Raw genomic sequence first — 13265 nt, forward strand, 5'->3', positions numbered from 1 at the left:
CACACACGCACACACACACACACACACACACACACACACACACACACACACACACACACACACACACACACTAAAAAGGTATTGCTTCTCCAGGCTGTAACAGAGTGCTCCTGATGAGGCCCATGTGGTGAAAAGAGAAAGCGTGGAATAGGATACGGTCCACGGGCTGACACTCCCTGCAGGAACAAAGCCTCTGACCTCGCAGCCTCGTTTGAAGAATGAGAGCAGTGGCTTGCTATTGTGATCCAGCTGGAAGAGTGGCTCAGGCTTGCACTAGTAACGTTTCTCCTATCTTCACACAAAGTACTAAAAATGTCTCCTAGACATTATATTTCTTTTCTTTTTTTAACATTTAGCACTTGAAATGATGAGCATATTTCCAGATTACAAATTAGTTTAAAATGTAAAAAATGCGAGACAAAAATGAGACAATTGTGTCTCGTGTACAGATATTCTGACTTGTAGTCCCTAGCATAACCCACCATGGAGTTTAATTCTCCTTGATTTATTGATTGATTGATTAGTAAATGTTTCTGCCTAACACAATTTTGGAGAAAGTTAGAAATTGCTACTCGGCACGTATTCACTAGTAAAGTTTGTTTTGTTTCCAAAATGTGCAGAAAGTTGACACCAGAGAATGTGATTGACTTTGTAGGGAAAACTGTAGTTTTAATATTGAAGACGTATACATATCCCTGGCGACTTATCACCAATGAATGAAAATATTCAACTCCATTTCTCCTGATCCTAAACCAGACGCGTTAAACTGCTGAAATGTAATCATGAAAATGTTTACAACAATTTTTAAATCAATGAAATCACTCAATCTTTTGTAACCCATGTCGTACTTCTTAAATACTAGAAACATATTATTTGGCATCAATGTTTCTTTGTAAATGTTAGAGTTGTATATGAACCAAAGCATTCTCACAAACAGGTCCGTATAATATTGTTTGAAAATGTATGCACACCAAAAATGCTATCCTATGAAATTAGGAGACTATGACCTCCATGACGCCGAGTTGTTTAAGCCATTGCTGAGCTTCATGACACGGGTTATGGACCTCCGTCCCAGCTCGTATCAGCCGGGTACAGAGCACTGGGAGCTGCCGACATTCAACATTACACTGTTACAAATTTAATGTAAAATTTACAGTAACTTACTGGCAATAATTGGCAGCAAGTTACTATGAATTCTTTTTACATTAAAGGTACCGTACTTCCCTTTACAGTAGTTTATGTATTCAATGTAAAATGCAAAACAATTAAACACAACATAAGATAAAAAAGTAGTTAAAAGTACAGTAGTTTACAGTACTATGGTGGCTACATTGTGATTTTTTTACAGTATCGCTTTGACTACTGTGATTTAAACTGTAATAATTTGACTAAAGTGATTTTGTCAAGTTGCCAGGGTTTTAATGTAAACTTCACAGCATTCTACTGTAAAAATCCCATGCAATAGTGTTACTGTGAAATCTAAAGTAAATAACTGTAGATTTCGCAGCCTTTATTTGCAGTGTACGGTTACATTTTGTCCATCAAATATGAGCATTTTGCCGCTAAACATTGAGATCGGGCACCACTTAAACTACTTTAGATTAGGAACAGATGGATTCAAACTCTCCCAAAAAACAAGCATTTCCAGGTGGAAAGTCTCTAATTTTCCCTGGGAAGTGAAATCCGCTCCCTGACTTCATAGTCCTTTTACGTTAATGCTCATCTTTTCTTAGCTTATCTTTTTGTAGCTTTTAGAACGAAGGGTTCAAGAGAACAGGCTGATGTAAACATAATTCTAGAAGGCAAGGTTCCTTACGAAATCAAAACCATCTCTCTTTCCTATAATCATCATCTTGTAAATGAAATATCTGTCACCATTACAGCTTTTTAAGTCAATAATAACTAAAGTTCTATTTTATCATTTAGTCACATTGTGTATTATGTCACATATATCTGATATTAAGATGATTGAGTTTACTAGGAGAAACTTAGTTATGATAATGGCTCACTAAATACCATCTGTAAGACAGGGGGAAATAGGGTTGTAAGTTTTATGTATATAATGTGTTATTAATATATTATTATAGAAGTCATAATTGTAATATACTTAGAAAGTTTTGTTTATCACTCATCATTTTGTGATATGAAAGGACGTCCATACCCATCAATCTTTGCTTGCAGTGGGAAACAAGTTATAAGACATTAAAAGTGAGTTACAACATATCCGAGTAATCCCGGCTGCTGAAATGCTTCCAGAACAAATAACATCAAGATGAGATGAGCTGCATAGGCAGAAATATCTGCACACACACTTAGACTAATTCAGATTTACAGCACTGCATTATGAATGCTCCCAAGTCCAAATGGGTACATTGTTACAGTAAATGTTTATGTGGGTCTTAAAGTGTTCTGTTAAGACCACTCACGATCAATAAAATCCATATGGTGTGCCTTGTAAAAGACAAACGCTGGCACCTAATGGCTTGGCAAAAACCTCTAGAGCTAATACGCATAATTGACCCGCTGCTGAAATCAAAAGGTACAAAAAGTGTTTCACGCACACAAAGGAAGCAACCTTTCCAGCTGTAAAGAACACCTTTTACTTCAAGTAAATTATGTCTTGAAAGACCTATGGAGTTTCTACTTACTTTAAAATGTGGATTATGATCGATCATTGTCTGGATTCGGACCTTTTTCACAAAGGAACAAACGACTAAGCGTGCGTTCAGTGTTTCAAAATTGAATATCTATAGCCAAGACTGTATTTCAAAACCCCAAAATCGTCATAAAAAAGTTCATTTTTGCAGGCTGTAAAGCGTTTGCACCTAATAGATTTTGATTTGGCTGTACTATTTGGCGGCTTCATGTTCTTGTGTTTGCCCTGGAGACAGAGTCCACACTGTTACAGGACACTGTCTCTGCTTAAAAGTAGAGCTGGAGATTTTCCAGCCCTCTTGAAGGCTAAATGCAATTCACGCCCTGAGGGTGTTTCATCAAAGAAACTGTAATATCAAAGCAATATTTGTGAACAGCTGCAGTGATTTTGCAGGTATCCTCAGTGGCCATGATTTGCAGCTTCACTGCTCAGGTCTACATCCAGGGGCAGAGGAACCCGGGAGCTCTGGGAATTCTCGGCCCAGGGCAGCGTGTGCATGCTTTGGAGGGCAACCCCTTCAAGGTCAAAGTTCATTCCCCTTGCTAATCAAAATGAAGAAAATCAGCTTACTGTTCTTACAAAACAAGTCTAAATGAAAAAAAAAACATGAGAGTAGGGGGTTTCCTCTTTATTCCTCTTTTGGCATGAAATGTACATGCATTTTTAACGATATTCTTCTTTTATATTACAACTAACAGTAAACCTTGTAAATGGATTTTTATGTCTCCACAAACAACACCTATGTGTGTCTTGTCCGTGTCAGTAATTAGGTTACGTTTTTTTTATTATTTTTAGTCAATATTTGTCACTCCCTTTTTTATTTCATCATTTCAGGTCACTTCACGTTCAGCCTTTAGCTGTGTTGGAAACCGTTCCCTTATTCACTGACTCACTATTCCCTACATAGTGTTTATTAAATTGTGAACTATATAGGGAACAACCAAACGAGATTTCCAAAACTCACTGAAGACCGGTCATTTGTGCGTGGAGGCATCATGTAAACAAACCGAAGCTAAAAAACTCTGATCCGTCCCTAGAACAAAACGAGCTCTCAAGAGAATATTAGAAGGTTGTATAGACACTGAACAAAATGATACACTCATTAAAAAACACTTTTGTTTTTGCCCCCATTTTTCAGAAGATGAACTCAAAGACCTAAGACTTTTTCTAAGTACACAAAAGGCTTATTTCTCTCAAATATTGTTCACACATCTGTCCAAATCTGAGTTAGTGAGCACTTCTTCTTTGCCGAGATAATCCATCCACTTCACAGGTGTGGCATATCAAGATGCTGATTAGACAGCGTGATTATTACACAGGTATGCCTTAGGCTGACCACAATACAAGGCCACTCTGAAATGTGCAGTTTTACAGTATTAGGGTGTCGGGGGAGGTGCGAAAAACAGTCAGTATCTGGTGTTAGGGCTAGGTAGGTTAGGTAATTGCATTGTCTAATCAGCATCTTGATATGCCACACCTGTGAAGTAGATGAATTATCTCGGCAAAGGAGAAGTGCTCACTACCACATATTTAGTGCGAACAATATTTGAGAGAAATCAGCCTTTTGTGTTCCTAGAAAAAGTCTTAGATCTTTGATTGCAGCTCATGCTAAATTTTTACACAATCAAAAGTATTGCATTTATAATTTGATTCAATTTATGCTGCATTTAACACCATTTAGAAAAAAAAAACCTGCTCCGTTTTTCCTTTCCAGTTTTTCACGGTGAATCTGCTTCTTCTTCTCCAGGAAAACACGACAGCATTGCATTGTGGTATACGGGAGTCTAATGTAGGCTGAATTGCACATTCAGATTACCCGTGCATTGTGGCGACCACCGTATATAGTGCACTATTTCTGGGATGGGGAACAGTTTTTAAGACCGCTTTTGTCTGACACAAGTGAACCCGTATTGCCGGTACCGGCAGCCAAGTGTCCTTCCTTGAGTTTCTTGTGACTTATTGTCATTTTGAGTTCTCAGGCTCGTCCTTTTGAACTCTGCCTGGTTTATAGATTTGGATTTGAGTCCATCCTGTGACAGACTCGACACTTTATCTGCATCATTGCTCAGATTTATCTATTATTCATCTATGATCTATGCTTGAGCTCTACAGTCGTCTCATGGCCTTGCTGTGTCATAAAACATCTTCCCACTATATGCTGTAATGCACTGCATTAAATTGCAACAAAGGTTGTTGCATTTCAACTGCTTTGCTTTTACATGAACAGCCCCCTCCGTTCTATCATAAGGACCTGTGCAATATTCACTTAATAGCAGTTATTTTAAAACTCTGAAACTGTTACATTACTCACTGGCTTGACTCGTTCTAATAGCGTATATAAATGAAGGTAGGGACCCGTGTAATTACACCCAAAAAAATATGGACTTAATTAGCTGAACTTAATTAAAAACAACTTTAGACTACTTAATGTGAGATGACTTAAATATAAAACCGAAAGTTAACAAAAACGAAGTCTGGGTAAAGCAAAGACAAATGTGTTCTGAATCTGTGACACCACAGAGAAATGGTTATTAACCACCCAGCAAAACCTTAGTCACTAACAACCAAAGTGTGTGTAATCCGAATCCAATATCCTGAAAGTAGAGTTACCAAATTTACTCTGCGTGTAATGCTGCCATTGGCTGATCCAAGACACACAAGTATTGTAGCTGTTATTTTATGATAGATTTATTATTTAATATGTTGCTGTATATCTTTATTATACTTTTCCATTACAAGTACTTAATTTTTCAAAATTATTCATGGTCACAGATAAATATAAGTTATATTATTGATCCCTACTTTTGCTTTATTATTTTGATTACATATTCAATTTAATTTTAACGTCACTTACTTACATTGCAATATTGTTTTTGTACTGTGGCCACTGCACTTCACAAAATCTTTATTTGACGCCACTTTGCATTCAGTTGACCCTGTGCTCTTTGTCTGTTGTTTGTTTGTGTGTTTGTGTGTTTACTTGAGTGTTTGTTTGTTTCTTTTGCTTTTATTGTAGAAAATGCTGCTGTAACATGGGAAATTCCCCGCTTTGGGATGATTAAGGTATTATCCAATCTAATCTAATATTTCTGAGTTTTTGTCGCCTACACATATCTGTATATTGTTTTGTCATGTTCAAAAAATCTAAAGGAATTTTAACATACGTGCCTTACTTCCTGTACCCTCTGAATTTCTTACATCCTTCATCCCTTATTTTCATTGTTGCTTTTTCTCTGTTTCTTTAAGGGCACGTTCTCGATTTTTCCATAGCTTCTTAAAATCACCTTTTTAAGGCTATTTGCATATGAACTAATACAAATTTTGCATCAACATTTTGTAAAATATAAGGTACAATGCTTAATGATATACCAAGGAGAAATACAGTATACTACATAAGCAAAGGCAGTGATTACTAGAATTTCCAGTACATTCTAAATATATCAGCTCCGTCTGGTGTCACTGGGTCCTGGCTTGGAAGAGAAGAAGAATAACCCTGCATGCAGACATTTGTACTTTAAATGCACTGCCAACTGCATTCTCAAGCTGTCGATGACACCCATTTTAAATCCAAAATAAAACACGCTTTTTTCCAACTTAGCATTGCAAACCTCCGCCTCTCTGACTTCCACTGCCTGTGCTGTAAACTAGAACATTGTCCTATTTCTTTCCTTCTGTGTAGCAGCTAGCCAATCTCCTCCCACTGTGACACCAAACACGGTGTTGTAGTGAAACTTAGGTGAAATTCAGTGAGGGCAGAAAGCTTTAGCTTTTGGTTTGCAGTGTGTTTCATCCACATGTCTGCATGCAAAGGGTTGCAATCATGCCACAAAGAGCCGTTTCTTTCTCTCTCAACCCAGACCTACAACCTGGCCTAATCTCTGTAAACTATAAAGTCCGTGGCCAGTCAGAAAAGATGAAAGAGTTGAAAATAGCAAAACTGCAGAAAAAGAATCTCTGACACTCCATGCCTGATTGCAGCTTGATCGGCTCACATTTTAATTGTCTAATCACACAAGCTGCTGCTCATGACAATGACTTCTCCTAAAACAGGCAAGGTGTGAATCTCAACCTATCTTCAAAGTGTGAAAGCGAGTTAATATCAGCTGATTGCCTCCCCTGGCAGGCAGGCAGTCAGGCAGAGGAAGGAAGGTGGCAGCAACATGCCAGAATGAAAAAAAAAAAGATGCGGGAGGGAAGAAAGAGGGGAGGAAAAAGGAAACAGTGGACTTGTGAAATGGAAATCCAGTCAGGCCTGACTCCCCTTGGTATCCAGTTACTATTTACAGCGATATCGTTCCCGCTACACTACAAGCTCAAGTCCATGAATATTGCAACAGCCAGCAGTTTACTGTAATTCAGAAGACATCTCTCTCCACCCGGAATCGACGGCGGTCGCAGCGATGCTTTAATGGGGTGAAAGGAAAAGGGAGGGAATGGTTAGCCGTTTCCTCGATGACCCCCGCCGTGTGCACCGCACACAGTGAAATACACTTGGAAAAAGTAAAGGAAAGGAAACAAGACAGGAAGACAGAATGCCTGGCAGCAAGCGAGGAGATGAATCATAAATAGAGGCGTCCACAGCACAGTCACAACCCAGGGACGTCCTCAAGCAAGTCCACCACTGCTGGCTGACACCTTAACCTTTCATCATCTCAACAGTCCTGCACAAAGTGTGTGCTGTCAAGCCTCCACGTGCACGGAACCAGCATATGTGACAGTTTTGTTAAAAGAGGAGAAGGGGAAAGACAGAATCAAGAGTGCTAAGTCTTTCCATAAAATCTCTTTTATCTCTTTTAACCAAGACGACTCATGACGCCGCTTAGAGCAAATTTAAGGATGGGCATGACATCACTGAGATACATTATATGCAAGGTGTTGTTTAGCAAAATGTGGAATCTCAAATGTGGAACACTGCTGCACTGTCATTGATTTCAGGTCGGGATGCTAATAAAAAATAAAAGAAATATGACTGTTTTACTGTGATCGAATGCACAGGTGCATTGACAAAACAATAGGTTATTTTTTCACGTTTCCATTTTACCCTATTTAAAGGTTGCCATCTTCTTTCAAGGCTCTCTTTTTGCAGCAATGCAGAGTTTAGGCTCACATTTCTCCACAGTGGCCGTGCTCACATTGTGATAAGGTAAAACTCCAGATGGATCCTTCTGCTGTGGATGGCAATGTGCTTTACGAGAGCTCACAGAGTCAACACTGTTATACTTATTGATGCAAATAGCTAAAGGTACAAATACTGTGTTATTGTAACTTTTATCACACAAATACCACCAAAAACCAATTTGGGCCGAAACTTCGTCAGCATAAGTAAAGAAATGCATGTGGAGCCCGAGTGGGTGTCTAACTTTGTTTCTTTCTTTCATGTCTACTTGCAGTGATTAGCACCTCTTGACAACCCGTTGTGTGCATTGCTTTTCTATTTTCTATTTGATTTTTTTTTTGTTTAACAGTTTTAATTGATTTTCCATAAACAATGTAACATTTTCTACAGACCAAATATGTAAAAACAATATATTGCTGTGTCATGCAGAAATTAACCAACATGAAAAGTTATTTTCTATTTGATTTGATTGGCGTCTACTAACAGTTGTGATACACTACAATGCTACATGTCATGACGTGTGTTGGGATTGCCCGTAACCTTTTTCACTGGTTTAGAAGCTGGCATTAGAGCTAAAATCCATTTTACTGTTCACTTTGATATTTGGACTGAAGCATCCATCTTTGCATTTACAGATTTCTCCTTAATAGGCCAGTTAGGAGCTTGTAGACTGTAGACTGCTTTGTAGTAACAGCCTCAAAACCATGAGATGAGATGAGAAGGTTTGCCACTTTAATCATCTACAACTGGGAAAGAAAGCGGGGGAATGGAGAAAGTCTCCGAGTGGTCTCTCCCTTTGTAAAGGAAAGTTAAAATGTGTTGACACAGGGAACTCATTTGACTGTTTTGGGCTGGACAGGGCGAGGGCCAAAGTTAAGATAAGATGAGAAACTTTATTGTGCTAAAGGATTGTTATCAATCATACAGATTTTTTACATACATGACGAAATATAACAAGACAACAATGTACTTCAGGGCAAGAAGTTTGGAGGAGTTGAATGAACGCATAACTGTGTCACTGAGTCACTGAGTGATACAGTCCACCATTGGTCAGAGTCAGTGTGATGGCGTGAGTGTTGGTGTTTCTCAATTGACCATTTCCTCCCTTTAAACTTTACTGGCTTGACATAGGCTTCTACCTGCGCTATCGTCCATCATTCAGCTGATTAACTAACTCAAGTCGCAGTAGAGGCTGTTGCTGCTGCCACACATTTCAGCATTTCACATTTAAACTGTTTTAATGCATGGACAGATCAGGCTAAATGTAGATGAACGGCACACCCTAGTGTGTGTGTGTGTGTCAGTCAGACGATCATAAGTCACAACGCAAGACTGAAGAAGAAATGGCAGAGCACACAGGTATAGGGAAGCTGTCGATGATTTGTTAAGTGACGGAATGTGTGGCTCTTCGATGTGAATCTCTAACGTGACGCGCCGTACACACATCGGCATCTGCAGCAGCGCCGTTGGCCCAAGCAGCAGTGATTTGAAGTAGTGAAACGGTTTGGAGAGGAGGAATCAATTTGAATATGGAAATAATGGTAACAAACTATTGGTCACACACTCTACTCACAATATATAAAATAAAAGTTGTACTCAGTGTACACTTGAACTTTCATTTACGTGCACTAATGCAAACTGGGGGCTCTTCCTATCCCTAATTTAAATAATATTTAATACGGCTTTAAAGCAGACAGAAGCACCATGTCCTGGAACCTTTAAACTGAAGTTTGACTCGGTTACATTCACAAAAAGACTCTAGGTTGCATTTTGGCAAGAGTTATGATTTAAATGCAAATGTATTCGGAAAGATGTGTCTTGGTTTAGGCCTTGTGTTCGGGGATGTTAAATGATGAATATTTCAGGATCAAATAAGAAAAACTAATATGGTTCAAATCAATGAACACAAGTGTTTTGTAAATAATTGATTGGTTTACGTATTCTCTTCTGTATTCAGAGCATGTAAACATGTCTTCCTTCTGACATCCTAGAAAACCTCCTAAGCTTAGTGTTTGTGTTTGTATACACCTTGTTGTGTTTACTCTTATTTTTGTGCCCGTTTCCATGGTAGCACCCTTAATACTGGGGCACAGAGATGCATATGAAGCGCATTCCAAATAAGATCTTAACCAGTATCATAAATTATCCACAATACAGGATGAAAATATGTTCAGTAGTTGCATCCCAGCAGCAGTAACAGAATTTTACAGTCTAGCTATTGTTGATCTATTGTCTTAAGCATTTATTAATGCTCAGTTCGAGAGTCTTCTTTTTTAGGACGCCATTACTGTGTCTGGCTGCAGACTGCGTCCTCCAACAGCCAATCCAACTGCTCTAATTTGGCCTATAAGTAGAAAACACTGAATGCTGTAAGCAAGGTGGAACAACCCACAGCAAATTCATTTTCTATGAGACGCAAATAGTTCGCACAAGACAGCACTACAGGCAGCCAAGGACAGGCTGCCTCCGAAAGTTGAAGAGTGAAATTATCAGTCGACTGAGATTCTTCTACTTGAGTAGTTGTGTTGTTTTAGCTTTTAGTCAGTCGGTGTGCAGGATACTTCTGGACATGGACCCAGGGTAAGTCTGAGTGAGATGGAGGCATCAATGTCCAAGAGTTTAACTGATGAAATGACCCGGTGCGGCCCGTGGAGCAGGCAAACTACAGAAATCTGCTGTTTCTGTTTAGAGCTCCGCTAAGTTGAATATGGATTAAATGACCACGCTGCTCTTCTGCTTTCCAAATGGTATTGGACCATCTTGATTAACTTCTGATAGCAAAACAAGTCATTTTGCAAGGGTTATTTTAAAAAACTATTGTTCATTGATTTATGGACATTTGTTTTGCAATTCTATGGAAAATGCCTGCATTCATTGAGAATGTACTGCTCACAGTTTTTGGGCCATTGTTAGGATTAACCAATTTCAGCTTTTTGGGGACCTACGAGTAAATGTTGGCATGGCACAACATGGACAATATATTTTTCTTTAAGCTTTGGTGTGAACAAAAATGAAGAAAAAAAGTTGGATTTTAAGCACATGTACTCAAAGGTATTGCTAGTATAAGGGAAAACTACCCTAAGGTGTTTGGGATTCATTGGCTATTAACTAAGCTAATATAATGCTCGATCAGTCAGGCCACAGTTAACATGGTGCGAGGATAAGGGTTAATGGTTTTAGGCTGGCCCCTGAAGTGCCTCGCATGTGGTGATGCAGGTTCCTGGGTCGGATCAGAGTAAGTGGACGGTAAAAATAGCTGGCAAGCACATGGCTCTTGGCGGTAAGACCGAAAAGGCCCGGATATGGTGTGACACCCCAGCCATCCATCATGTGGCAGGAGAGAGGGGAACCCTAACTACGCATAAATCATTGTCCTGGAATACAGAGGTGACATAGCACTTTAGTCTTTACTTACAGAGTAAAACCAAAATCCCCAATCTGTTAGAAATATAATTCCCATTTGAATTTTGAGAGTATTTTTACATTCAGCTTTATTCACAGTCACCTCTTTGTACAATAAATGAGTTCACAGCTCACAGTGGTCGAAAGCCATAGTACACCTTGCACATGGCTGGCACAGAGAGAGAGAGGGTGAGGGAGAGAGGCATTCACATGCAAATTGACCTGCAGACCTTTGGACTGTAGAAGGAGAGCAGAAGGAACCCAGAGCAACAGAAGGAAACATGCAATCTCCTCAGAGAGGGGCCTGAACCCAGGACCTTCTAGCTCGGAGTACACAGTGACAGTGCCGATGACCCAGCCTCCATCAGTGGAGGAAGAAGTATTCTGGTCTTTAAAAAAAGAACTAAACCAAGCTTTAAAAAATGCCTTTGTCCTGCATGGAAAATGTTACTTCACTACAGTATCATCTGGAAAATGTGATTAAAGTATTAAAAGTAAAAATACTCAATGCAGAAAAATCCTCCCATTGTAGAAAGTGTAAAGGATCCAACCAGTTGTGTGTTTAATGGTCTCATCCTCTGAGCTGGACTTGTAGGCCATTATTATTGTTGGCTAGTTTACTTTATAATAAAACATCAGATTTTGTAAACTACATGTGTTTAGTGTGCAGGAATCTTAATGTGTATAGTAACTAAAGTTGTCAGATGAATCTATTGTAAGTAAGTACAACATTTCTTTCTAAAATGTAGCGTAGAAGTAGTAAGTGGCATGAAAAGAAAACACTCAAGTAAAGTACAAGTACCTTAACATCTGTACTTTAGAACACTACTGGAGTTAATGTCGGTTGTTACATTCGACCACTGATCTCCATGCAGAACTTCAGACAGCCTCGTCATTTACGTTGGAAGACTTGCTATTTTACCACCAGGGAAGGAGACGAGGCTAAGAGGGTATTCAGTTCTAGTAATTTCTGTCCAGCCCCTTGTCCCCTTTACCACACAGTACGTGTTATATGGACTATACTGGTTATCATAATGCTGCAGGATATCTCTATTTGCAGACATGTATTGTACTATAAATAAGGGTTGAATGAATAAAGCAAGTTGTTGTAATTGCTGATATGTATGAAACCATAACAAAGCCACAACACGGATTCCACTGTCATCCATGTGAATGAAAGGAGAAATGTCTACTGTTGGTGCGATCAGCCATGAAGCAGTCACAGTTCCCGATACACACACTCCACAATGGCAGTAATATAGGTGGCAATGAGCACCCGCATTAACAAATATGGGTCAGCAGCACTCCAATATTATGATTTATTTTGCTTTTGTGAGCCTGAGGTCCTAATTTATCTGCCTCTGGCAGTTCCAGAGGGAATGCTCCGCTGGCTAACTCAAATCTCCCCCGACACAATGTGCCTTTGAATATGCTCTTGCAAACACAGACATAACCGCATGCTGAGCCATAATTGGCCCGCGTCATTTGCATTTGAATGGAGGGAAGCAATGCATGGGAGGCCTCCTCGAGAGAAATATCTCCATGTCTTATGGCCGAAAAGAATGCAAGGAGAGAAAGGAGACTGGGAAAAATAAATTAAAGGAAAGCAGGCAATGGGGCAGAGTTGACAAAGACGGTAGGAAATCTGAGGAGAGTCTGTTGGAATATAGGTAATCAAGGAAAATTGGAAATTTAACAAAGAGTGATAGAAGATAAGATACGGGAAGAGAGTAGCGCAATAAACAGAAAGAGAAGGATAGGCTGTAATGAGAGAATGTGAAAGAGAAGCTGTGATTTTAGGAAATTAGAAACTGAGTCTTAATGCGATGAAAACTAAATTAGACAGTCATGGCAGACAATGATGAAACGCAATTTAGGTAGAATTTATCAGCAGCACCTACACATTTTCACTGCCAACCCGTCAGATCTGGGCACTTGTTAAGGACCTGGTTAGGGTTACAAGCAGTGGTCTCCAGGGTGCAAGGGTTAGGGTTACAAGCAGTGGTCTCAAGGGTGAAAGGGTTAGGGTTAGGGTTACAAGCAGTGGTCTCCTGAGTGAAAGGGTTAGGGTTAGGGTTACAAGCAGTGGTC

General features: G+C 39.4%; 1 protein-coding gene and 1 long non-coding RNA gene across 3 annotated transcripts in view; both read right to left on the reverse strand.

Moving 5' to 3' along the window:
- LOC117943172 (receptor-type tyrosine-protein phosphatase gamma-like) overlaps window positions 1-13265 on the reverse strand; it is a 455813-nt gene that overhangs the window by 280490 nt on the left and 162058 nt on the right. The window lies entirely within an intron of this gene.
- LOC117943205 overlaps window positions 997-13265 on the reverse strand; it is a 22714-nt gene continuing 10445 nt past the window's right edge. The window contains exon 3 of the long non-coding RNA XR_004656318.1: window positions 997-1007. This is a non-coding gene — a long non-coding RNA (uncharacterized LOC117943205). The remainder of the gene's footprint in view (window positions 1008-13265) is intronic.

This window comes from Etheostoma cragini, chromosome 4, assembly GCF_013103735.1.
Source record: "Etheostoma cragini isolate CJK2018 chromosome 4, CSU_Ecrag_1.0, whole genome shotgun sequence".
Taxonomy (NCBI): domain Eukaryota; kingdom Metazoa; phylum Chordata; class Actinopteri; order Perciformes; family Percidae; genus Etheostoma; species Etheostoma cragini.